Genomic DNA, 25,249 nt, shown 5'->3' on the forward strand with positions numbered 1-25,249 from the left:
TGCTGTACATTGACCATGCATTGCTTCTGTGGTATTGCAAAGGCAAAGACAAATGCTTCCAGCCATCCATTGCACTAATGGATTGGTCATCAGCTGGCTGTCTATGTCCCGCATCAATATAGACCAAAGTACAGAGGGTTAGGCTATGCTATTGTGCACCTACCTGATGCATCAGAAGGTGCGAGGCCCTTGCTAAATTCTGTGCACAGACTTTGAGATCTATGCTTTAGACTGTATCTAAACCTGCTCCAACATGGACTGACATTCTGGCCTACTTTCAGCCGATGCGACTTGTCTGTCGCTGAACAGTCGCTTTTTATGTATTCAGCACCTATGTATAATGTTGTAAAAATGCTCTAGAAGCTAAAGTCGCAGAAATGTCACACATATTTGGCCTGCAACTTTCTGTGCGACAAATTCAGACAGGAAAAATCAGTATAAATCCTTAGAAAATTATCCCCCAGTGTCTCCATCTGCTGGCGGTATTGAATAAGCATTGCTGCACTGATGGGGTATGCATTAGACGAAAAAAAAGAAGAAAAAGAAGAATAATACGCCCAGAAAAGAGGCGAAAAGGAGAAAAACGTAAAAAAACGTGAAAAAAAAGTAAGAGGAAGAGAAGGGAAAAAAAGGTGGAAATGGGTTTAAAAGTGATTTCGGCGGAGAAATATATATATATATATATATATATATATATATATATATATATATATATATATATATATGCGCACACACACACATAGATATAAACGTATTCTCCGTTGAGATATTGCAGCCGCTGCTGTGTCCAGGCCCAGGAGCCTTAGCACTGTGCTGTGATGTCACTCAATACCACTGACATCACTAGGTGTAAACAACATCTCTCCTTTGCTGTGTATGTGACTATGGAGCTGTTTGGTGATGTCGTCTATTACGGCCTTCATAGAAGCAACAGGAGATTGTTGCATCCATCTTGAACCCTCAGAACTACAGTGCTATGATGTCACTCACTTCCACAGGCCTTGCAGAGTGTAAACAACAACAACCCAGCTTTGTTGTGTATGTAACCAAAGGGATTTGTTATGTCACCTAGAACCTTCACAGCAGCGACAGCTTTATGAGGAGCATCAGCACTGCTCTGCCTGAGCAGAACCATCACCGCCATAGGTTGTCAAATAACCCGGATTTAACCCACACAGGTAAGTCCAATGGGGTGCAGGCATGTCCTCTATGCTTACAGCTTCCCGTGGGTGTTGGTTTGATACCGTTTGGGGACAGCCAAGGAGGCATCTGCAGGCAACAAAGGTAGGTGTGTGCTTGTGTGTGTGTTTCCTATGCAGATCCTAAGCCCAGTGTCACATGCAAGTAGGAGGAGTAAGAAGGGTTCCTGGCAAATCCGGGTTATGGATTGCATTTAAAAAGGCCCCGTGGGAGTGCAATGGGCCCCTGTCTTGCTGCTTAGCAATAATGGTATGGGTTTAGGTTCTGCTGTGTGTACTGGTGGTTGACTGCCCCCCAGCCCAGAGTGTGCATGGAAAATTGTCTGGCAGCCTCCCTGACAGCAAGCAGTGATAGTGCCCATGAAGGGGACCTTGTTGGGCCCGCCCCTTTCACGGTTATCGCTTCTCGGCCTTTTGGCTAAGATCAAGTGTAGTATCTGTTCTTATCAGTTTAATATCTGATACGTCCCCTATCTGGGGACCATATATTAAATGGATTTTTGAGAACGGGGGCCGATTTCGAAGCTTGCTTCCGTCGCCCTATGCATTGACCTGATATGGCAGTATCTTCGGGTACAGTGCACCACCCCCTTACAGGGTTAAAAAGAAAGATTCCTACTTTCATTGCTACCTGCTTGCTGGCTAGCCAGCTAGCCAGCCCTGTGGGCCTTGCTGCTGCTGCAGCCAAAAAACAAAAGGTGGTGCTGCTGCTGCTTCTGCTGCTTCTGCTTCTGCTTGTGTCTGGCCCCTGTTGGAGCGTCCAGGCACAGGACTTCTGCTGCTGCTGACTAAATGGCCTCCTTAATTGGATCATTTGAGTAGCCAGCACACCTGTGCAGGTAGGGCATGACATGATAGGCAGCTGCCTTGATAGCGGGTGGGTGCTGAATGTTCCTAATTGACAAAATAAGATTAATGCTTATGAAGAAATATAAAATCTCATCCCTTCCCCAATATCGCGCCACACCCCTACCCCTTAATTCCCTGGTTGAACGTGATGGACATATGTCTTTTTTCGACCGTACTAACTATGTAACTATGTAACATAACATGGGGGGGGGGTCTCCTGGCTGTTCACACAGGTGTGTCATTGCTGTACATTGACCATGCATTGCTTCTGTGGTATTGCAAAGGCAAAGACAAATGCTTCCAGCCATCCATTGCACTAATGGATTGGTCATCAGCTGGCTGTCTATGTCCCGCATCAATATAGACCAAAGTACAGAGGGTTAGGCTATGCTATTGTGCACCTACCTGATGCATCAGAAGGTGCGAGGCCCTTGCTAAATTCTGTGCACAGACTTTGAGATCTATGCTTTAGACTGTATCTAAACCTGCTCCAACATGGACTGACATTCTGGCCTACTTTCAGCCGATGCGACTTGTCTGTCGCTGAACAGTCGCTTTTTATGTATTCAGCACCTATGTATAATGTTGTAAAAATGCTCTAGAAGCTAAAGTCGCAGAAATGTCACACATATTTGGCCTGCAACTTTCTGTGCGACAAATTCAGACAGGAAAAATCAGTATAAATCCTTAGAAAATTATCCCCCAGTGTCTCCATCTGCTGGCGGTATTGAATAAGCATTGCTGCACTGATGGGGTATGCATTAGACGAAAAAAAAGAAGAAAAAGAAGAATAATACGCCCAGAAAAGAGGCGAAAAGGAGAAAAACGTAAAAAAACGTGAAAAAAAAGTAAGAGGAAGAGAAGGGAAAAAAAGGTGGAAATGGGTTTAAAAGTGATTTCGGCGGAGAAATATATATATATATATATATATATATGCGCACACACACACATAGATATAAACGTATTCTCCGTTGAGATATTGCAGCCGCTGCTGTGTCCAGGCCCAGGAGCCTTAGCACTGTGCTGTGATGTCACTCAATACCACTGACATCACTAGGTGTAAACAACATCTCTCCTTTGCTGTGTATGTGACTATGGAGCTGTTTGGTGATGTCGTCTATTACGGCCTTCATAGAAGCAACAGGAGATTGTTGCATCCATCTTGAACCCTCAGAACTACAGTGCTATGATGTCACTCACTTCCACAGGCCTTGCAGAGTGTAAACAACAACAACCCAGCTTTGTTGTGTATGTAACCAAAGGGATTTGTGATGTCACCTAGAACCTTCACAGCAGCGACAGCTTTATGAGGAGCATCAGCACTGCTCTGCCTGAGCAGAACCATCACCGCCATAGGTTGTCAAATAACCCGGATTTAACCCACACAGGTAAGTCCAATGGGGTGCAGGCATGTCCTCTATGCTTACAGCTTCCCGTGGGTGTTGGTTTGATACCGTTTGGGGACAGCCAAGGAGGCATCTGCAGGCAACAAAGGTAGGTGTGTGCTTGTGTGTGTGTTTCCTATGCAGATCCTAAGCCCAGTGTCACATGCAAGTAGGAGGAGTAAGAAGGGTTCCTGGCAAATCCGGGTTATGGATTGCATTTAAAAAGGCCCCGTGGGAGTGCAATGGGCCCCTGTCTTGCTGCTTAGCAATAATGGTATGGGTTTAGGTTCTGCTGTGTGTACTGGTGGTTGACTGCCCCCCAGCCCAGAGTGTGCATGGAAAATTGTCTGGCAGCCTCCCTGACAGCAAGCAGTGATAGTGCCCATGAAGGGGACCTTGTTGGGCCCGCCCCTTTCACGGTTATCGCTTCTCGGCCTTTTGGCTAAGATCAAGTGTAGTATCTGTTCTTATCAGTTTTCATGCTGGTGGGGATGGGTGCTGCATGGAGGATGCAGGTGTACCAGGGCTTTCCGGGGCTGGTTCTGAGGAATCAGCTCGACGGCTGCCCCGATGTGACCTGTTCCCTCCGGGTCTCGCCATGAGGCTGAGAGGGTCTAGAGCCGAGGTACTTTTGTGCCTCGGGGAGTGGTGACCCCGAGGTGCCGAAACTCACTGGGAGAATAGGCTCACTGAGTTGAAGCACGGGCACCATAATCTCTTCACCTTGTGGCACTCACCTCTTGATTCCCGGCCTTCTGGCTAGGATCAGAGAAATTTTTATAGATCCGGCCGGATGTCCGGGCAGTATATCTGCACACATTCACTTATTTATTTCTTTTTTGTCTCACTGTGTCACTTTTTGCGTGTTGTGTGTTCACAGGATTTGTCAGGATGCGGTAGCCCTTCTGGGTGTCCCTCCTGGCGGTCTAGGGGAGGTGTGTGTGGCCATTAGGTTCCGCACCTCCCTGCAAACACCCCGGGTACTCCTGCTTTGGCAGGGTACCTACTGTAATCGGCTCTGCGGGCAGATACCTTGGCCAACGCCAAGGGGGATGCCGGGAGCATTTGTGGTCCCCTAGTAGCTTCGGCGAAAAGGGACATCGAACCTGGAACCTCGCAGGTACCTTTTGGTCCGGAGGTGAAGGGTAAGGTTTGTTGGGGGGCCTCTCTCCTATCGGAGAAGGGCTTGCGATAGACCGCATCCTTTGTGCACGTTTTTTTTAGTGTAACACGTTTGCACTTTTTCTTGCACTTTGGGTGAATCGAAAGCACGTTCCTCGGCTTTAGATAATAAAAAAAAAAAAAAAAAAAAAAAATCTGTTCTTATCAGTTTAATATCTGATACGTCCCCTATCTGGGGACCATATATTAAATGGATTTTTGAGAACGGGGGCCGATTTCGAAGCTTGCTTCCGTCGCCCTATGCATTGACCCGATATGGCAGTATCTTCGGGTACAGTGCACCACCCCCTTACAGGGTTAAAAAGAAAGATTCCTACTTTCATTGCTACCTGCTTGCTGGCTAGCCAGCTAGCCAGCCCTGTGGGCCTTGCTGCTGCTGCAGCCAAAAAACAAAAGGTGGTGCTGCTGCTGCTTCTGCTGCTTCTGCTTCTGCTTGTGTCTGGCCCCTGTTGGAGCGTCCAGGCACAGGACTTCTGCTGCTGCTGACTAAATGGCCTCCTTAATTGGATCATTTGAGTTGCCAGCACACCTGTGCAGGTAGGGCATGACATGATAGGCAGCTGCCTTGATAGCGGGTGGGTGCTGAATGTTCCTAATTGACAAAATAAGATTAATGCTTATGAAGAAATATAAAATCTCATCCCTTCCCCAATATCGCGCCACACCCCTACCCCTTAATTCCCTGGTTGAACGTGATGGACATATGTCTTTTTTCGACCGTACTAACTATGTAACTATGTAACATAACATGGGGGGGGGGGGGGGGGGTCTCCTGGCTGTTCACACAGGTGTGTCATTGCTGTACATTGACCATGCATTGCTTCTGTGGTATTGCAAAGGCAAAGACAAATGCTTCCAGCCATCCATTGCACTAATGGATTGGTCATCAGCTGGCTGTCTATGTCCCGCATCAATATAGACCAAAGTACAGAGGGTTAGGCTATGCTATTGTGCACCTACCTGATGCATCAGAAGGTGCGAGGCCCTTGCTAAATTCTGTGCACAGACTTTGAGATCTATGCTTTAGACTGTATCTAAACCTGCTCCAACATGGACTGACATTCTGGCCTACTTTCAGCCGATGCGACTTGTCTGTCGCTGAACAGTCGCTTTTTATGTATTCAGCACCTATGTATAATGTTGTAAAAATGCTCTAGAAGCTAAAGTCGCAGAAATGTCACACATATTTGGCCTGCAACTTTCTGTGCGACAAATTCAGACAGGAAAAATCAGTATAAATCCTTAGAAAATTATCCCCCAGTGTCTCCATCTGCTGGCGGTATTGAATAAGCATTGCTGCACTGATGGGGTATGCATTAGACGAAAAAAAAGAAGAAAAAGAAGAATAATACGCCCAGAAAAGAGGCGAAAAGGAGAAAAACGTAAAAAAACGTGAAAAAAAAGTAAGAGGAAGAGAAGGGAAAAAAAGGTGGAAATGGGTTTAAAAGTGATTTCGGCGGAGAAATATATATATATATATATATATATATATATATATATATATATATATATATATATGCGCACACACACACATAGATATAAACGTATTCTCCGTTGAGATATTGCAGCCGCTGCTGTGTCCAGGCCCAGGAGCCTTAGCACTGTGCTGTGATGTCACTCAATACCACTGACATCACTAGGTGTAAACAACATCTCTCCTTTGCTGTGTATGTGACTATGGAGCTGTTTGGTGATGTCGTCTATTACGGCCTTCATAGAAGCAACAGGAGATTGTTGCATCCATCTTGAACCCTCAGAACTACAGTGCTATGATGTCACTCACTTCCACAGGCCTTGCAGAGTGTAAACAACAACAACCCAGCTTTGTTGTGTATGTAACCAAAGGGATTTGTGATGTCACCTAGAACCTTCACAGCAGCGACAGCTTTATGAGGAGCATCAGCACTGCTCTGCCTGAGCAGAACCATCACCGCCATAGGTTGTCAAATAACCCGGATTTAACCCACACAGGTAAGTCCAATGGGGTGCAGGCATGTCCTCTATGCTTACAGCTTCCCGTGGGTGTTGGTTTGATACCGTTTGGGGACAGCCAAGGAGGCATCTGCAGGCAACAAAGGTAGGTGTGTGCTTGTGTGTGTGTTTCCTATGCAGATCCTAAGCCCAGTGTCACATGCAAGTAGGAGGAGTAAGAAGGGTTCCTGGCAAATCCGGGTTATGGATTGCATTTAAAAAGGCCCCGTGGGAGTGCAATGGGCCCCTGTCTTGCTGCTTAGCAATAATGGTATGGGTTTAGGTTCTGCTGTGTGTACTGGTGGTTGACTGCCCCCCAGCCCAGAGTGTGCATGGAAAATTGTCTGGCAGCCTCCCTGACAGCAAGCAGTGATAGTGCCCATGAAGGGGACCTTGTTGGGCCCGCCCCTTTCACGGTTATCGCTTCTCGGCCTTTTGGCTAAGATCAAGTGTAGTATCTGTTCTTATCAGTTTAATATCTGATACGTCCCCTATCTGGGGACCATATATTAAATGGATTTTTGAGAACGGGGGCCGATTTCGAAGCTTGCTTCCGTCGCTCTATGCATTGACCCGATATGGCAGTATCTTCGGGTACAGTGCACCACCCCCTTACAGGGTTAAAAAGAAAGATTCCTACTTTCATTGCTACCTGCTTGCTGGCTAGCCAGCTAGCCAGCCCTGTGGGCCTTGCTGCTGCTGCAGCCAAAAAACAAAAGGTGGTGCTGCTGCTGCTTCTGCTGCTTCTGCTTCTGCTTGTGTCTGGCCCCTGTTGGAGCGTCCAGGCACAGGACTTCTGCTGCTGCTGACTAAATGGCCTCCTTAATTGGATCATTTGAGTAGCCAGCACACCTGTGCAGGTAGGGCATGACATGATAGGCAGCTGCCTTGATAGCGGGTGGGTGCTGAATGTTCCTAATTGACAAAATAAGATTAATGCTTATGAAGAAATATAAAATCTCATCCCTTCCCCAATATCGCGCCACACCCCTACCCCTTAATTCCCTGGTTGAACGTGATGGACATATGTCTTTTTTCGACCGTACTAACTATGTAACTATGTAACATAACATGGGGGGGGGGGGGGGTCTCCTGGCTGTTCACACAGGTGTGTCATTGCTGTACATTGACCATGCATTGCTTCTGTGGTATTGCAAAGGCAAAGACAAATGCTTCCAGCCATCCATTGCACTAATGGATTGGTCATCAGCTGGCTGTCTATGTCCCGCATCAATATAGACCAAAGTACAGAGGGTTAGGCTATGCTATTGTGCACCTACCTGATGCATCAGAAGGTGCGAGGCCCTTGCTAAATTCTGTGCACAGACTTTGAGATCTATGCTTTAGACTGTATCTAAACCTGCTCCAACATGGACTGACATTCTGGCCTACTTTCAGCCGATGCGACTTGTCTGTCGCTGAACAGTCGCTTTTTATGTATTCAGCACCTATGTATAATGTTGTAAAAATGCTCTAGAAGCTAAAGTCGCAGAAATGTCACACATATTTGGCCTGCAACTTTCTGTGCGACAAATTCAGACAGGAAAAATCAGTATAAATCCTTAGAAAATTATCCCCCAGTGTCTCCATCTGCTGGCGGTATTGAATAAGCATTGCTGCACTGATGGGGTATGCATTAGACGAAAAAAAAGAAGAAAAAGAAGAATAATACGCCCAGAAAAGAGGCGAAAAGGAGAAAAACGTAAAAAAACGTGAAAAAAAAGTAAGAGGAAGAGAAGGGAAAAAAAGGTGGAAATGGGTTTAAAAGTGATTTCGGCGGAGAAATATATATATATATATATATATATATATATATATATATATATATGCGCACACACACACATAGATATAAACGTATTCTCCGTTGAGATATTGCAGCCGCTGCTGTGTCCAGGCCCAGGAGCCTTAGCACTGTGCTGTGATGTCACTCAATACCACTGACATCACTAGGTGTAAACAACATCTCTCCTTTGCTGTGTATGTGACTATGGAGCTGTTTGGTGATGTCGTCTATTACGGCCTTCATAGAAGCAACAGGAGATTGTTGCATCCATCTTGAACCCTCAGAACTACAGTGCTATGATGTCACTCACTTCCACAGGCCTTGCAGAGTGTAAACAACAACAACCCAGCTTTGTTGTGTATGTAACCAAAGGGATTTGTGATGTCACCTAGAACCTTCACAGCAGCGACAGCTTTATGAGGAGCATCAGCACTGCTCTGCCTGAGCAGAACCATCACCGCCATAGGTTGTCTCAAATAACCCGGATTTAACCCACACAGGTAAGTCCAATGGGGTGCAGGCATGTCCTCTATGCTTACAGCTTCCCGTGGGTGTTGGTTTGATACCGTTTGGGGACAGCCAAGGAGGCATCTGCAGGCAACAAAGGTAGGTGTGTGCTTGTGTGTGTGTTTCCTATGCAGATCCTAAGCCCAGTGTCACATGCAAGTAGGAGGAGTAAGAAGGGTTCCTGGCAAATCCGGGTTATGGATTGCATTTAAAAAGGCCCCGTGGGAGTGCAATGGGCCCCTGTCTTGCTGCTTAGCAATAATGGTATGGGTTTAGGTTCTGCTGTGTGTACTGGTGGTTGACTGCCCCCCAGCCCAGAGTGTGCATGGAAAATTGTCTGGCAGCCTCCCTGACAGCAAGCAGTGATAGTGCCCATGAAGGGGACCTTGTTGGGCCCGCCCCTTTCACGGTTATCGCTTCTCGGCCTTTTGGCTAAGATCAAGTGTAGTATCTGTTCTTATCAGTTTAATATCTGATACGTCCCCTATCTGGGGACCATATATTAAATGGATTTTTGAGAACGGGGGCCGATTTCGAAGCTTGCTTCCGTCGCCCTATGCATTGACCCGATATGGCAGTATCTTCGGGTACAGTGCACCACCCCCTTACAGGGTTAAAAAGAAAGATTCCTACTTTCATTGCTACCTGCTTGCTGGCTAGCCAGCTAGCCAGCCCTGTGGGCCTTGCTGCTGCTGCAGCCAAAAAACAAAAGGTGGTGCTGCTGCTGCTTCTGCTGCTTCTGCTTCTGCTTGTGTCTGGCCCCTGTTGGAGCGTCCAGGCACAGGACTTCTGCTGCTGCTGACTAAATGGCCTCCTTAATTGGATCATTTGAGTAGCCAGCACACCTGTGCAGGTAGGGCATGACATGATAGGCAGCTGCCTTGATAGCGGGTGGGTGCTGAATGTTCCTAATTGACAAAATAAGATTAATGCTTATGAAGAAATATAAAATCTCATCCCTTCCCCAATATCGCGCCACACCCCTACCCCTTAATTCCCTGGTTGAACGTGATGGACATATGTCTTTTTTCGACCGTACTAACTATGTAACTATGTAACATAACATGGGGGGGGGGGGTCTCCTGGCTGTTCACACAGGTGTGTCATTGCTGTACATTGACCATGCATTGCTTCTGTGGTATTGCAAAGGCAAAGACAAATGCTTCCAGCCATCCATTGCACTAATGGATTGGTCATCAGCTGGCTGTCTATGTCCCGCATCAATATAGACCAAAGTACAGAGGGTTAGGCTATGCTATTGTGCACCTACCTGATGCATCAGAAGGTGCGAGGCCCTTGCTAAATTCTGTGCACAGACTTTGAGATCTATGCTTTAGACTGTATCTAAACCTGCTCCAACATGGACTGACATTCTGGCCTACTTTCAGCCGATGCGACTTGTCTGTCGCTGAACAGTCGCTTTTTATGTATTCAGCACCTATGTATAATGTTGTAAAAATGCTCTAGAAGCTAAAGTCGCAGAAATGTCACACATATTTGGCCTGCAACTTTCTGTGCGACAAATTCAGACAGGAAAAATCAGTATAAATCCTTAGAAAATTATCCCCCAGTGTCTCCATCTGCTGGCGGTATTGAATAAGCATTGCTGCACTGATGGGGTATGCATTAGACGAAAAAAAAGAAGAAAAAGAAGAATAATACGCCCAGAAAAGAGGCGAAAAGGAGAAAAACGTAAAAAAACGTGAAAAAAAAGTAAGAGGAAGAGAAGGGAAAAAAAGGTGGAAATGGGTTTAAAAGTGATTTCGGCGGAGAAATATATATATATATATATATATATATATATATATATATATATATATATATATATGCGCACACACACACATAGATATAAACGTATTCTCCGTTGAGATATTGCAGCCGCTGCTGTGTCCAGGCCCAGGAGCCTTAGCACTGTGCTGTGATGTCACTCAATACCACTGACATCACTAGGTGTAAACAACATCTCTCCTTTGCTGTGTATGTGACTATGGAGCTGTTTGGTGATGTCGTCTATTACGGCCTTCATAGAAGCAACAGGAGATTGTTGCATCCATCTTGAACCCTCAGAACTACAGTGCTATGATGTCACTCACTTCCACAGGCCTTGCAGAGTGTAAACAACAACAACCCAGCTTTGTTGTGTATGTAACCAAAGGGATTTGTGATGTCACCTAGAACCTTCACAGCAGCGACAGCTTTATGAGGAGCATCAGCACTGCTCTGCCTGAGCAGAACCATCACCGCCATAGGTTGTCAAATAACCCGGATTTAACCCACACAGGTAAGTCCAATGGGGTGCAGGCATGTCCTCTATGCTTACAGCTTCCCGTGGGTGTTGGTTTGATACCGTTTGGGGACAGCCAAGGAGGCATCTGCAGGCAACAAAGGTAGGTGTGTGCTTGTGTGTGTGTTTCCTATGCAGATCCTAAGCCCAGTGTCACATGCAAGTAGGAGGAGTAAGAAGGGTTCCTGGCAAATCCGGGTTATGGATTGCATTTAAAAAGGCCCCGTGGGAGTGCAATGGGCCCCTGTCTTGCTGCTTAGCAATAATGGTATGGGTTTAGGTTCTGCTGTGTGTACTGGTGGTTGACTGCCCCCCAGCCCAGAGTGTGCATGGAAAATTGTCTGGCAGCCTCCCTGACAGCAAGCAGTGATAGTGCCCATGAAGGGGACCTTGTTGGGTCCGCCCCTTTCACGGTTATCGCTTCTCGGCCTTTTGGCTAAGATCAAGTGTAGTATCTGTTCTTATCAGTTTAATATCTGATACGTCCCCTATCTGGGGACCATATATTAAATGGATTTTTGAGAACGGGGGCCGATTTCGAAGCTTGCTTCCGTCGCCCTATGCATTGACCCGATATGGCAGTATCTTCGGGTACAGTGCACCACCCCCTTACAGGGTTAAAAAGAAAGATTCCTACTTTCATTGCTACCTGCTTGCTGGCTAGCCAGCTAGCCAGCCCTGTGGGCCTTGCTGCTGCTGCAGCCAAAAAACAAAAGGTGGTGCTGCTGCTGCTTCTGCTGCTTCTGCTTCTGCTTGTGTCTGGCCCCTGTTGGAGCGTCCAGGCACAGGACTTCTGCTGCTGCTGACTAAATGGCCTCCTTAATTGGATCATTTGAGTAGCCAGCACACCTGTGCAGGTAGGGCATGACATGATAGGCAGCTGCCTTGATAGCGGGTGGGTGCTGAATGTTCCTAATTGACAAAATAAGATTAATGCTTATGAAGAAATATAAAATCTCATCCCTTCCCCAATATCGCGCCACACCCCTACCCCTTAATTCCCTGGTTGAACGTGATGGACATATGTCTTTTTTCGACCGTACTAACTATGTAACTATGTAACATAACATGGGGGGGGGTCTCCTGGCTGTTCACCACAGGTGTGTCATTGCTGTACATTGACCATGCATTGCTTCTGTGGTATTGCAAAGGCAAAGACAAATGCTTCCAGCCATCCATTGCACTAATGGATTGGTCATCAGCTGGCTGTCTATGTCCCGCATCAATATAGACCAAAGTACAGAGGGTTAGGCTATGCTATTGTGCACCTACCTGATGCATCAGAAGGTGCGAGGCCCTTGCTAAATTCTGTGCACAGACTTTGAGATCTATGCTTTAGACTGTATCTAAACCTGCTCCAACATGGACTGACATTCTGGCCTACTTTCAGCCGATGCGACTTGTCTGTCGCTGAACAGTCGCTTTTTATGTATTCAGCACCTATGTATAATGTTGTAAAAATGCTCTAGAAGCTAAAGTCGCAGAAATGTCACACATATTTGGCCTGCAACTTTCTGTGCGACAAATTCAGACAGGAAAAATCAGTATAAATCCTTAGAAAATTATCCCCCAGTGTCTCCATCTGCTGGCGGTATTGAATAAGCATTGCTGCACTGATGGGGTATGCATTAGACGAAAAAAAAGAAGAAAAAGAAGAATAATACGCCCGAAAAGAGGCGAAAAGGAGAAAAACGTAAAAAAACGTGAAAAAAAAGTAAGAGGAAGAGAAGGGAAAAAAAGGTGGAAATGGGTTTAAAAGTGATTTCGGCGGAGAAATATATATATATATATATATATATATATATATATATATATATATATGCGCACACACACACATAGATATAAACGTATTCTCCGTTGAGATATTGCAGCCGCTGCTGTGTCCAGGCCCAGGAGCCTTAGCACTGTGCTGTGATGTCACTCAATACCACTGACATCACTAGGTGTAAACAACATCTCTCCTTTGCTGTGTATGTGACTATGGAGCTGTTTGGTGATGTCGTCTATTACGGCCTTCATAGAAGCAACAGGAGATTGTTGCATCCATCTTGAACCCTCAGAACTACAGTGCTATGATGTCACTCACTTCCACAGGCCTTGCAGAGTGTAAACAACAACAACCCAGCTTTGTTGTGTATGTAACCAAAGGGATTTGTGATGTCACCTAGAACCTTCACAGCAGCGACAGCTTTATGAGGAGCATCAGCACTGCTCTGCCTGAGCAGAACCATCACCGCCATAGGTTGTCAAATAACCCGGATTTAACCCACACAGGTAAGTCCAATGGGGTGCAGGCATGTCCTCTATGCTTACAGCTTCCCGTGGGTGTTGGTTTGATACCGTTTGGGGACAGCCAAGGAGGCATCTGCAGGCAACAAAGGTAGGTGTGTGCTTGTGTGTGTGTTTCCTATGCAGATCCTAAGCCCAGTGTCACATGCAAGTAGGAGGAGTAAGAAGGGTTCCTGGCAAATCCGGGTTATGGATTGCATTTAAAAAGGCCCCGTGGGAGTGCAATGGGCCCCTGTCTTGCTGCTTAGCAATAATGGTATGGGTTTAGGTTCTGCTGTGTGTACTGGTGGTTGACTGCCCCCCAGCCCAGAGTGTGCATGGAAAATTGTCTGGCAGCCTCCCTGACAGCAAGCAGTGATAGTGCCCATGAAGGGGACCTTGTTGGGCCCGCCCCTTTCACGGTTATCGCTTCTCGGCCTTTTGGCTAAGATCAAGTGTAGTATCTGTTCTTATCAGTTTAATATCTGATACGTCCCCTATCTGGGGACCATATATTAAATGGATTTTTGAGAACGGGGGCCGATTTCGAAGCTTGCTTCCGTCGCCCTATGCATTGACCCGATATGGCAGTATCTTCGGGTACAGTGCACCACCCCCTTACAGGGTTAAAAAGAAAGATTCCTACTTTCATTGCTACCTGCTTGCTGGCTAGCCAGCTAGCCAGCCCTGTGGGCCTTGCTGCTGCTGCAGCCAAAAAACAAAAGGTGGTGCTGCTGCTGCTTCTGCTGCTTCTGCTTCTGCTTGTGTCTGGCCCCTGTTGGAGCGTCCAGGCACAGGACTTCTGCTGCTGCTGACTAAATGGCCTCCTTAATTGGATCATTTGAGTAGCCAGCACACCTGTGCAGGTAGGGCATGACATGATAGGCAGCTGCCTTGATAGCGGGTGGGTGCTGAATGTTCCTAATTGACAAAATAAGATTAATGCTTATGAAGAAATATAAAATCTCATCCCTTCCCCAATATCGCGCCACACCCCTACCCCTTAATTCCCTGGTTGAACGTGATGGACATATGTCTTTTTTCGACCGTACTAACTATGTAACTATGTAACATAACATGGGGGGGGGGGGGGGGGGGGTCTCCTGGCTGTTCACACAGGTGTGTCATTGCTGTACATTGACCATGCATTGCTTCTGTGGTATTGCAAAGGCAAAGACAAATGCTTCCAGCCATCCATTGCACTAATGGATTGGTCATCAGCTGGCTGTCTATGTCCCGCATCAATATAGACCAAAGTACAGAGGGTTAGGCTATGCTATTGTGCACCTACCTGATGCATCAGAAGGTGCGAGGCCCTTGCTAAATTCTGTGCACAGACTTTGAGATCTATGCTTTAGACTGTATCTAAACCTGCTCCAACATGGACTGACATTCTGGCCTACTTTCAGCCGATGCGACTTGTCTGTCGCTGAACAGTCGCTTTTTATGTATTCAGCACCTATGTATAATGTTGTAAAAATGCTCTAGAAGCTAAAGTCGCAGAAATGTCACACATATTTGGCCTGCAACTTTCTGTGCGACAAATTCAGACAGGAAAAATCAGTATAAATCCTTAGAAAATTATCCCCCAGTGTCTCCATCTGCTGGCGGTATTGAATAAGCATTGCTGCACTGATGGGGTATGCATTAGACGAAAAAAAAGAAGAAAAAGAAGAATAATACGCCCAGAAAAGAGGCGAAAAGGAGAAAAACGTAAAAAAACGTGAAAAAAAAGTAAGAGGAAGAGAAGGGAAAAAAAGGTGGAAATGGGTTTAAAAGTGATTTCGGCGGAGAAATATATATATATATATATATATATATATATATATATATATATATATATGCGCACACACACACATAGATATAAACGTATTCTCCGTTGAGATATTGCAGCCGCTGCTGTGTCCAGGCCCAGGAGCCTTAGCACTGTGCTGTGATGTCACTCAATACCACTGACATCACTAGGTGTAAACAACATCTCTCCTTTGCTGTGTATGTGACTATGGAGCTGTTTGGTGATGTCGTCTATTACGGCCTTCATAGAAGCAACAGGAGATTGTTGCATCCATCTTGAACCCTCAGAACTACAGTGCTATGATGTCACTCACTTCCACAGGCCTTGCAGAGTGTAAACAACAACAACCCAGCTTTGTTGTGTATGTAACCAAAGGGATTTGTGATGTCACCTAGAACCTTCACAGCAGCGACAGCTTTATGAGGAGCATCAGCACTGCTCTGCCTGAGCAGAACCATCACCGCCATAGGTTGTCAAATAACCCGGATTTAACCCACACAGGTAAGTCCAATGGGGTGCAGGCATGTCCTCTATGCTTACAGCTTCCCGTGGGTGTTGGTTTGATACCGTTTGGGGACAGCCAAGGAGGCATCTGCAGGCAACAAAGGTAGGTGTGTGCTTGTGTGTGTGTTTCCTATGCAGATCCTAAGCCCAGTGTCACATGCAAGTAGGAGGAGTAAGAAGGGTTCCTGGCAAATCCGGGTTATGGATTGCATTTAAAAAGGCCCCGTGGGAGTGCAATGGGCCCCTGTCTTGCTGCTTAGCAATAATGGTATGGGTTTAGGTTCTGCTGTGTGTACTGGTGGTTGACTGCCCCCCAGCCCAGAGTGTGCATGGAAAATTGTCTGGCAGCCTCCCTGACAGCAAGCAGTGATAGTGCCCATGAAGGGGACCTTGTTGGGCCCGCCCCTTTCACGGTTATCGCTTCTCGGCCTTTTGGCTAAGATCAAGTGTAGTATCTGTTCTTATCAGTTTAATATCTGATACGTCCCCTATCTGGGGACCATATATTAAATGGATTTTTGAGAACGGGGGCCGATTTCGAAGCTTGCTTCCGTCGCCCTATGCATTGACCCGATATGGCAGTATCTTCGGGTACAGTGCACCACCCCCTTACAGGGTTAAAAAGAAAGATTCCTACTTTCATTGCTACCTGCTTGCTGGCTAGCCAGCTAGCCAGCCCTGTGGGCCTTGCTGCTGCTGCAGCCAAAAAACAAAAGGTGGTGCTGCTGCTGCTTCTGCTGCTTCTGCTTCTGCTTGTGTCTGGCCCCTGTTGGAGCGTCCAGGCACAGGACTTCTGCTGCTGCTGACTAAATGGCCTCCTTAATTGGATCATTTGAGTAGCCAGCACACCTGTGCAGGTAGGGCATGACATGATAGGCAGCTGCCTTGATAGCGGGTGGGTGCTGAATGTTCCTAATTGACAAAATAAGATTAATGCTTATGAAGAAATATAAAATCTCATCCCTTCCCCAATATCGCGCCACACCCCTACCCCTTAATTCCCTGGTTGAACGTGATGGACATATGTCTTTTTTCGACCGTACTAACTATGTAACTATGTAACATAACATGGGGGGGGGGGGGGGGGTCTCCTGGCTGTTCACACAGGTGTGTCATTGCTGTACATTGACCATGCATTGCTTCTGTGGTATTGCAAAGGCAAAGACAAATGCTTCCAGCCATCCATTGCACTAATGGATTGGTCATCAGCTGGCTGTCTATGTCCCGCATCAATATAGACCAAAGTACAGAGGGTTAGGCTATGCTATTGTGCACCTACCTGATGCATCAGAAGGTGCGAGGCCCTTGCTAAATTCTGTGCACAGACTTTGAGATCTATGCTTTAGACTGTATCTAAACCTGCTCCAACATGGACTGACATTCTGGCCTACTTTCAGCCGATGCGACTTGTCTGTCGCTGAACAGTCGCTTTTTATGTATTAAGCACCTATGTATAATGTTGTAAAAATGCTCTAGAAGCTAAAGTCGCAGAAATGTCACACATATTTGGCCTGCAACTTTCTGTGCGACAAATTCAGACAGGAAAAATCAGTATAAATCCTTAGAAAATTATCCCCCAGTGTCTCCATCTGCTGGCGGTATTGAATAAGCATTGCTGCACTGATGGGGTATGCATTAGACGAAAAAAAAGAAGAAAAAGAAGAATAATACGCCCAGAAAAGAGGCGAAAAGGAGAAAAACGTAAAAAAACGTGAAAAAAAAGTAAGAGGAAGAGAAGGGAAAAAAAGGTGGAAATGGGTTTAAAAGTGATTTCGGCGGAGAAATATATATATATATATATATATATATATATATATATATATATATGCGCACACACACACATAGATATAAACGTATTCTCCGTTGAGATATTGCAGCCGCTGCTGTGTCCAGGCCCAGGAGCCTTAGCACTGTGCTGTGATGTCACTCAATACCACTGACATCACTAGGTGTAAACAACATCTCTCCTTTGCTGTGTATGTGACTATGGAGCTGTTTGGTGATGTCGTCTATTACGGCCTTCATAGAAGCAACAGGAGATTGTTGCATCCATCTTGAACCCTCAGAACTACAGTGCTATGATGTCACTCACTTCCACAGGCCTTGCAGAGTGTAAACAACAACAACCCAGCTTTGTTGTGTATGTAACCAAAGGGATTTGTGATGTCACCTAGAACCTTCACAGCAGCGACAGCTTTATGAGGAGCATCAGCACTGCTCTGCCTGAGCAGAACCATCACCGCCATAGGTTGTCAAATAACCCGGATTTAACCCACACAGGTAAGTCCAATGGGGTGCAGGCATGTCCTCTATGCTTACAGCTTCCCGTGGGTGTTGGTTTGATACCGTTTGGGGACAGCCAAGGAGGCATCTGCAGGCAACAAAGGTAGGTGTGTGCTTGTGTGTGTGTTTCCTATGCAGATCCTAAGCCCAGTGTCACATGCAAGTAGGAGGAGTAAGAAGGGTTCCTGGCAAATCCGGGTTATGGATTGCATTTAAAAAGGCCCCGTGGGAGTGCAATGGGCCCCTGTCTTGCTGCTTAGCAATAATGGTATGGGTTTAGGTTCTGCTGTGTGTACTGGTGGTTGACTGCCCCCCAGCCCAGAGTGTGCATGGAAAATTGTCTGGCAGCCTCCCTGACAGCAAGCAGTGATAGTGCCCATGAAGGGGACCTTGTTGGGCCCGCCCCTTTCACGGTTATCGCTTCTCGGCCTTTTGGCTAAGATCAAGTGTAGTATCTGTTCTTATCAGTTTAATATCTGATACGTCCCCTATCTGGGGACCATATATTAAATGGATTTTTGAGAACGGGGGCCGATTTCGAAGCTTGCTTCCGTCGCCCTATGCATTGACCCGATATGGCAGTATCTTCGGGTACAGTGCACCACCCCCTTACAGGGTTAAAAAGAAAGATTCCTACTTTCATTGCTACCTGCTTGCTGGCTAGCCAGCTAGCCAGCCCTGTGGGCCTTGCTGCTGCTGCAGCAGCCAAAAAACAAAAGGTGGTGCTGCTGCTGCTTCTGCTGCTTCTGCTTCTGCTTGTGTCTGGCCCCTGTTGGAGCGTCCAGGCACAGGACTTCTGCTGCTGCTGACTAAATGGCCTCCTTAATTGGATCATTTGAGTAGCCAGCACACCTGTGCAGGTAGGGCATGACATGATAGGCAGCTGCCTTGATAGCGGGTGGGTGCTGAATGTTCCTAATTGACAAAATAAGATTAATGCTTATGAAGAAATATAAAATCTCATCCCTTCCCCAATATCGCGCCACACCCCTACCCCTTAATTCCCTGGTTGAACGTGATGGACATATGTCTTTTTTCGACCGTACTAACTATGTAACTATGTAACATAACATGGGGGGGGGGGGGGGGGTCTCCTGGCTGTTCACACAGGTGTGTCATTGCTGTACATTGACCATGCATTGCTTCTGTGGTATTGCAAAGGCAAAGACAAATGCTTCCAGCCATCCATTGCACTAATGGATTGGTCATCAGCTGGCTGTCTATGTCCCGCATCAATATAGACCAAAGTACAGAGGGTTAGGCTATGCTATTGTGCACCTACCTGATGCATCAGAAGGTGCGAGGCCCTTGCTAAATTCTGTGCACAGACTTTGAGATCTATGCTTTAGACTGTATCTAAACCTGCTCCAACATGGACTGACATTCTGGCCTACTTTCAGCCGATGCGACTTGTCTGTCGCTGAACAGTCGCTTTTTATGTATTCAGCACCTATGTATAATGTTGTAAAAATGCTCTAGAAGCTAAAGTCGCAGAAATGTCACACATATTTGGCCTGCAACTTTCTGTGCGACAAATTCAGACAGGAAAAATCAGTATAAATCCTTAGAAAATTATCCCCCAGTGTCTCCATCTGCTGGCGGTATTGAATAAGCATTGCTGCACTGATGGGGTATGCATTAGACGAAAAAAAAGAAGAAAAAGAAGAATAATACGCCCAGAAAAGAGGCGAAAAGGAGAAAAACGTAAAAAAACGTGAAAAAAAAGTAAGAGGAAGAGAAGGGAAAAAAAGGTGGAAATGGGTTTAAAAGTGATTTCGGCGGAGAAATATATATATATATATATATATATATATATATATATATATATATATGCGCACACACACACATAGATATAAACGTATTCTCCGTTGAGATATTGCAGCCGCTGCTGTGTCCAGGCCCAGGAGCCTTAGCACTGTGCTGTGATGTCACTCAATACCACTGACATCACTAGGTGTAAACAACATCTCTCCTTTGCTGTGTATGTGACTATGGAGCTGTTTGGTGATGTCGTCTATTACGGCCTTCATAGAAGCAACAGGAGATTGTTGCATCCATCTAGAACCCTCAGAACTACAGTGCTATGATGTCACTCACTTCCACAGGCCTTGCAGAGTGTAAACAACAACAACCCAGCTTTGTTGTGTATGTAACCAAAGGGATTTGTGATGTCACCTAGAACCTTCACAGCAGCGACAGCTTTATGAGGAGCATCAGCACTGCTCTGCCTGAGCAGAACCATCACCGCCATAGGTTGTCAAATAACCCGGATTTAACCCACACAGGTAAGTCCAATGGGGTGCAGGCATGTCCTCTATGCTTACAGCTTCCCGTGGGTGTTGGTTTGATACCGTTTGGGGACAGCCAAGGAGGCATCTGCAGGCAACAAAGGTAGGTGTGTGCTTGTGTGTGTGTTTCCTATGCAGATCCTAAGCCCAGTGTCACATGCAAGTAGGAGGAGTAAGAAGGGTTCCTGGCAAATCCGGGTTATGGATTGCATTTAAAAAGGCCCCGTGGGAGTGCAATGGGCCCCTGTCTTGCTGCTTAGCAATAATGGTATGGGTTTAGGTTCTGCTGTGTGTACTGGTGGTTGACTGCCCCCCAGCCCAGAGTGTGCATGGAAAATTGTCTGGCAGCCTCCCTGACAGCAAGCAGTGATAGTGCCCATGAAGGGGACCTTGTTGGGCCCGCCCCTTTCACGGTTATCGCTTCTCGGCCTTTTGGCTAAGATCAAGTGTAGTATCTGTTCTTATCAGTTTAATATCTGATACGTCCCCTATCTGGGGACCATATATTAAATGGATTTTTGAGAACGGGGGCCGATTTCGAAGCTTGCTTCCGTCGCCCTATGCATTGACCCGATATGGCAGTATCTTCGGGTACAGTGCACCACCCCCTTACAGGGTTAAAAAGAAAGATTCCTACTTTCATTGCTACCTGCTTGCTGGCTAGCCAGCTAGCCAGCCCTGTGGGCCTTGCTGCTGCTGCAGCCAAAAAACAAAAGGTGGTGCTGCTGCTGCTTCTGCTGCTTCTGCTTCTGCTTGTGTCTGGCCCCTGTTGGAGCGTCCAGGCACAGGACTTCTGCTGCTGCTGACTAAATGGCCTCCTTAATTGGATCATTTGAGTAGCCAGCACACCTGTGCAGGTAGGGCATGACATGATAGGCAGCTGCCTTGATAGCGGGTGGGTGCTGAATGTTCCTAATTGACAAAATAAGATTAATGCTTATGAAGAAATATAAAATCTCATCCCTTCCCCAATATCGCGCCACACCCCTACCCCTTAATTCCCTGGTTGAACGTGATGGACATATGTCTTTTTTCGACCGTACTAACTATGTAACTATGTAACATAACATGGGGGGGGGGGGGTCTCCTGGCTGTTCACACAGGTGTGTCATTGCTGTACATTGACCATGCATTGCTTCTGTGGTATTGCAAAGGCAAAGACAAATGCTTCCAGCCATCCATTGCACTAATGGATTGGTCATCAGCTGGCTGTCTATGTCCCGCATCAATATAGACCAAAGTACAGAGGGTTAGGCTATGCTATTGTGCACCTACCTGATGCATCAGAAGGTGCGAGGCCCTTGCTAAATTCTGTGCACAGACTTTGAGATCTATGCTTTAGACTGTATCTAAACCTGCTCCAACATGGACTGACATTCTGGCCTACTTTCAGCCGATGCGACTTGTCTGTCGCTGAACAGTCGCTTTTTATGTATTAAGCACCTATGTATAATGTTGTAAAAATGCTCTAGAAGCTAAAGTCGCAGAAATGTCACACATATTTGGCCTGCAACTTTCTGTGCGACAAATTCAGACAGGAAAAATCAGTATAAATCCTTAGAAAATTATCCCCCAGTGTCTCCATCTGCTGGCGGTATTGAATAAGCATTGCTGCACTGATGGGGTATGCATTAGACGAAAAAAAAGAAGAAAAAGAAGAATAATACGCCCAGAAAAGAGGCGAAAAGGAGAAAAACGTAAAAAAACGTGAAAAAAAAGTAAGAGGAAGAGAAGGGAAAAAAAGGTGGAAATGGGTTTAAAAGTGATTTCGGCGGAGAATATATATATATATATATATATATATATATATATATATATATATATATGCGCACACACACACATAGATATAAACGTATTCTCCGTTGAGATATTGCAGCCGCTGCTGTGTCCAGGCCCAGGAGCCTTAGCACTGTGCTGTGATGTCACTCAATACCACTGACATCACTAGGTGTAAACAACATCTCTCCTTTGCTGTGTATGTGACTATGGAGCTGTTTGGTGATGTCGTCTATTACGGCCTTCATAGAAGCAACAGGAGATTGTTGCATCCATCTTGAACCCTCAGAACTACAGTGCTATGATGTCACTCACTTCCACAGGCCTTGCAGAGTGTAAACAACAACAACCCAGCTTTGTTGTGTATGTAACCAAAGGGATTTGTGATGTCACCTAGAACCTTCACAGCAGCGACAGCTTTATGAGGAGCATCAGCACTGCTCTGCCTGAGCAGAACCATCACCGCCATAGGTTGTCAAATAACCCGGATTTAACCCACACAGGTAAGTCCAATGGGGTGCAGGCATGTCCTCTATGCTTACAGCTTCCCGTGGGTGTTGGTTTGATACCGTTTGGGGACAGCCAAGGAGGCATCTGCAGGCAACAAAGGTAGGTGTGTGCTTGTGTGTGTGTTTCCTATGCAGATCCTAAGCCCAGTGTCACATGCAAGTAGGAGGAGTAAGAAGGGTTCCTGGCAAATCCGGGTTATGGATTGCATTTAAAAAGGCCCCGTGGGAGTGCAATGGGCCCCTGTCTTGCTGCTTAGCAATAATGGTATGGGTTTAGGTTCTGCTGTGTGTACTGGTGGTTGACTGCCCCCCAGCCCAGAGTGTGCATGGAAAATTGTCTGGCAGCCTCCCTGACAGCAAGCAGTGATAGTGCCCATGAAGGGGACCTTGTTGGGCCCGCCCCTTTCACGGTTATCGCTTCTCGGCCTTTTGGCTAAGATCAAGTGTAGTATCTGTTCTTATCAGTTTAATATCTGATACGTCCCCTATCTGGGGACCATATATTAAATGGATTTTTGAGAACGGGGGCCGATTTCGAAGCTTGCTTCCGTCGCCCTATGCATTGACCCGATATGGCAGTATCTTCGGGTACAGTGCACCACCCCCTTACAGGGTTAAAAAGAAAGATTCCTACTTTCATTGCTACCTGCTTGCTGGCTAGCCAGCTAGCCAGCCCTGTGGGCCTTGCTGCTGCTGCAGCCAAAAAACAAAAGGTGGTGCTGCTGCTGCTTCTGCTGCTTCTGCTTCTGCTTGTGTCTGGCCCCTGTTGGAGCGTCCAGGCACAGGACTTCTGCTGCTGCTGACTAAATGGCCTCCTTAATTGGATCATTTGAGTAGCCAGCACACCTGTGCAGGTAGGGCATGACATGATAGGCAGCTGCCTTGATAGCGGGTGGGTGCTGAATGTTCCTAATTGACAAAATAAGATTAATGCTTATGAAGAAATATAAAATCTCATCCCTTCCCCAATATCGCGCCACACCCCTACCCCTTAATTCCCTGGTTGAACGTGATGGACATATGTCTTTTTTCGACCGTACTAACTATGTAACTATGTAACATAACATGGGGGGGGGGGGGGGGGGTCTCCTGGCTGTTCACACAGGTGTGTCATTGCTGTACATTGACCATGCATTGCTTCTGTGGTATTGCAAAGGCAAAGACAAATGCTTCCAGCCATCCATTGCACTAATGGATTGGTCATCAGCTGGCTGTCTATGTCCCGCATCAATATAGACCAAAGTACAGAGGGTTAGGCTATGCTATTGTGCACCTACCTGATGCATCAGAAGGTGCGAGGCCCTTGCTAAATTCTGTGCACAGACTTTGAGATCTATGCTTTAGACTGTATCTAAACCTGCTCCAACATGGACTGACATTCTGGCCTACTTTCAGCCGATGCGACTTGTCTGTCGCTGAACAGTCGCTTTTTATGTATTCAGCACCTATGTATAATGTTGTAAAAATGCTCTAGAAGCTAAAGTCGCAGAAATGTCACACATATTTGGCCTGCAACTTTCTGTGCGACAAATTCAGACAGGAAAAATCAGTATAAATCCTTAGAAAATTATCCCCCAGTGTCTCCATCTGCTGGCGGTATTGAATAAGCATTGCTGCACTGATGGGGTATGCATTAGACGAAAAAAAAGAAGAAAAAGAAGAATAATACGCCCAGAAAAGAGGCGAAAAGGAGAAAAACGTAAAAAAACGTGAAAAAAAAGTAAGAGGAAGAGAAGGGAAAAAAAGGTGGAAATGGGTTTAAAAGTGATTTCGGCGGAGAAATATATATATATATATATATATATATATATATATATATATATGCGCACACACACACATAGATATAAACGTATTCTCCGTTGAGATATTGCAGCCGCTGCTGTGTCCAGGCCCAGGAGCCTTAGCACTGTGCTGTGATGTCACTCAATACCACTGACATCACTAGGTGTAAACAACATCTCTCCTTTGCTGTGTATGTGACTATGGAGCTGTTTGGTGATGTCGTCTATTACGGCCTTCATAGAAGCAACAGGAGATTGTTGCATCCATCTTGAACCCTCAGAACTACAGTGCTATGATGTCACTCACTTCCACAGGCCTTGCAGAGTGTAAACAACAACAACCCAGCTTTGTTGTGTATGTAACCAAAGGGATTTGTGATGTCACCTAGAACCTTCACAGCAGCGACAGCTTTATGAGGAGCATCAGCACTGCTCTGCCTGAGCAGAACCATCACCGCCATAGGTTGTCAAATAACCCGGATTTAACCCACACAGGTAAGTCCAATGGGGTGCAGGCATGTCCTCTATGCTTACAGCTTCCCGTGGGTGTTGGTTTGATACCGTTTGGGGACAGCCAAGGAGGCATCTGCAGGCAACAAAGGTAGGTGTGTGCTTGTGTGTGTGTTTCCTATGCAGATCCTAAGCCCAGTGTCACATGCAAGTAGGAGGAGTAAGAAGGGTTCCTGGCAAATCCGGGTTATGGATTGCATTTAAAAAGGCCCCGTGGGAGTGCAATGGGCCCCTGTCTTGCTGCTTAGCAATAATGGTATGGGTTTAGGTTCTGCTGTGTGTACTGGTGGTTGACTGCCCCCCAGCCCAGAGTGTGCATGGAAAATTGTCTGGCAGCCTCCCTGACAGCAAGCAGTGATAGTGCCCATGAAGGGG

At 46.3% G+C, this 25,249-nt stretch overlaps 10 non-coding genes and 1 pseudogene across 10 annotated transcripts; all 11 read left to right on the top strand.

Moving 5' to 3' along the window:
* The first annotated feature begins 1,597 nt into the window (after window positions 1-1,597).
* Window positions 1,598-1,788, top strand: LOC130324924 (U2 spliceosomal RNA). Its single transcript, XR_008869829.1, has one exon. It is a non-coding gene; the product is annotated as a U2 spliceosomal RNA (small nuclear RNA).
* A 2,067-nt stretch (window positions 1,789-3,855) lies between these two features.
* Window positions 3,856-4,015, top strand: LOC130324927 (U2 spliceosomal RNA; annotated as a pseudogene).
* A 694-nt stretch (window positions 4,016-4,709) lies between these two features.
* On the top strand, window positions 4,710-4,902 carry LOC130324926 (U2 spliceosomal RNA). Its single transcript, XR_008869831.1, has one exon. It is a non-coding gene; the product is annotated as a U2 spliceosomal RNA (small nuclear RNA).
* A 2,103-nt stretch (window positions 4,903-7,005) lies between these two features.
* Window positions 7,006-7,196, top strand: LOC130324925 (U2 spliceosomal RNA). Its single transcript, XR_008869830.1, has one exon. It is a non-coding gene; the product is annotated as a U2 spliceosomal RNA (small nuclear RNA).
* Window positions 7,197-9,288: 2,092 nt separating this feature from the next.
* Window positions 9,289-9,479, top strand: LOC130324932 (U2 spliceosomal RNA). Its single transcript, XR_008869835.1, has one exon. It is a non-coding gene; the product is annotated as a U2 spliceosomal RNA (small nuclear RNA).
* A 2,097-nt stretch (window positions 9,480-11,576) lies between these two features.
* LOC130324918 (U2 spliceosomal RNA) lies at window positions 11,577-11,767 on the top strand. Its single transcript, XR_008869823.1, has one exon. It is a non-coding gene; the product is annotated as a U2 spliceosomal RNA (small nuclear RNA).
* Window positions 11,768-13,853: 2,086 nt separating this feature from the next.
* Window positions 13,854-14,044, top strand: LOC130324919 (U2 spliceosomal RNA). The gene has a single exon (XR_008869824.1). It is a non-coding gene; the product is annotated as a U2 spliceosomal RNA (small nuclear RNA).
* Window positions 14,045-16,143: 2,099 nt separating this feature from the next.
* LOC130324920 (U2 spliceosomal RNA) lies at window positions 16,144-16,334 on the top strand. The gene has a single exon (XR_008869825.1). It is a non-coding gene; the product is annotated as a U2 spliceosomal RNA (small nuclear RNA).
* A 2,092-nt stretch (window positions 16,335-18,426) lies between these two features.
* On the top strand, window positions 18,427-18,617 carry LOC130324921 (U2 spliceosomal RNA). The gene has a single exon (XR_008869826.1). It is a non-coding gene; the product is annotated as a U2 spliceosomal RNA (small nuclear RNA).
* A 2,097-nt stretch (window positions 18,618-20,714) lies between these two features.
* LOC130324922 (U2 spliceosomal RNA) lies at window positions 20,715-20,905 on the top strand. Its single transcript, XR_008869827.1, has one exon. It is a non-coding gene; the product is annotated as a U2 spliceosomal RNA (small nuclear RNA).
* A 2,091-nt stretch (window positions 20,906-22,996) lies between these two features.
* LOC130324923 (U2 spliceosomal RNA) lies at window positions 22,997-23,187 on the top strand. The gene has a single exon (XR_008869828.1). It is a non-coding gene; the product is annotated as a U2 spliceosomal RNA (small nuclear RNA).
* Window positions 23,188-25,249: the final 2,062 nt, after the last annotated feature.

The sequence above is a fragment of the Hyla sarda genome, unplaced genomic scaffold, assembly GCF_029499605.1.
Source record: "Hyla sarda isolate aHylSar1 unplaced genomic scaffold, aHylSar1.hap1 scaffold_2682, whole genome shotgun sequence".
Lineage (NCBI taxonomy): Eukaryota > Metazoa > Chordata > Amphibia > Anura > Hylidae > Hyla > Hyla sarda.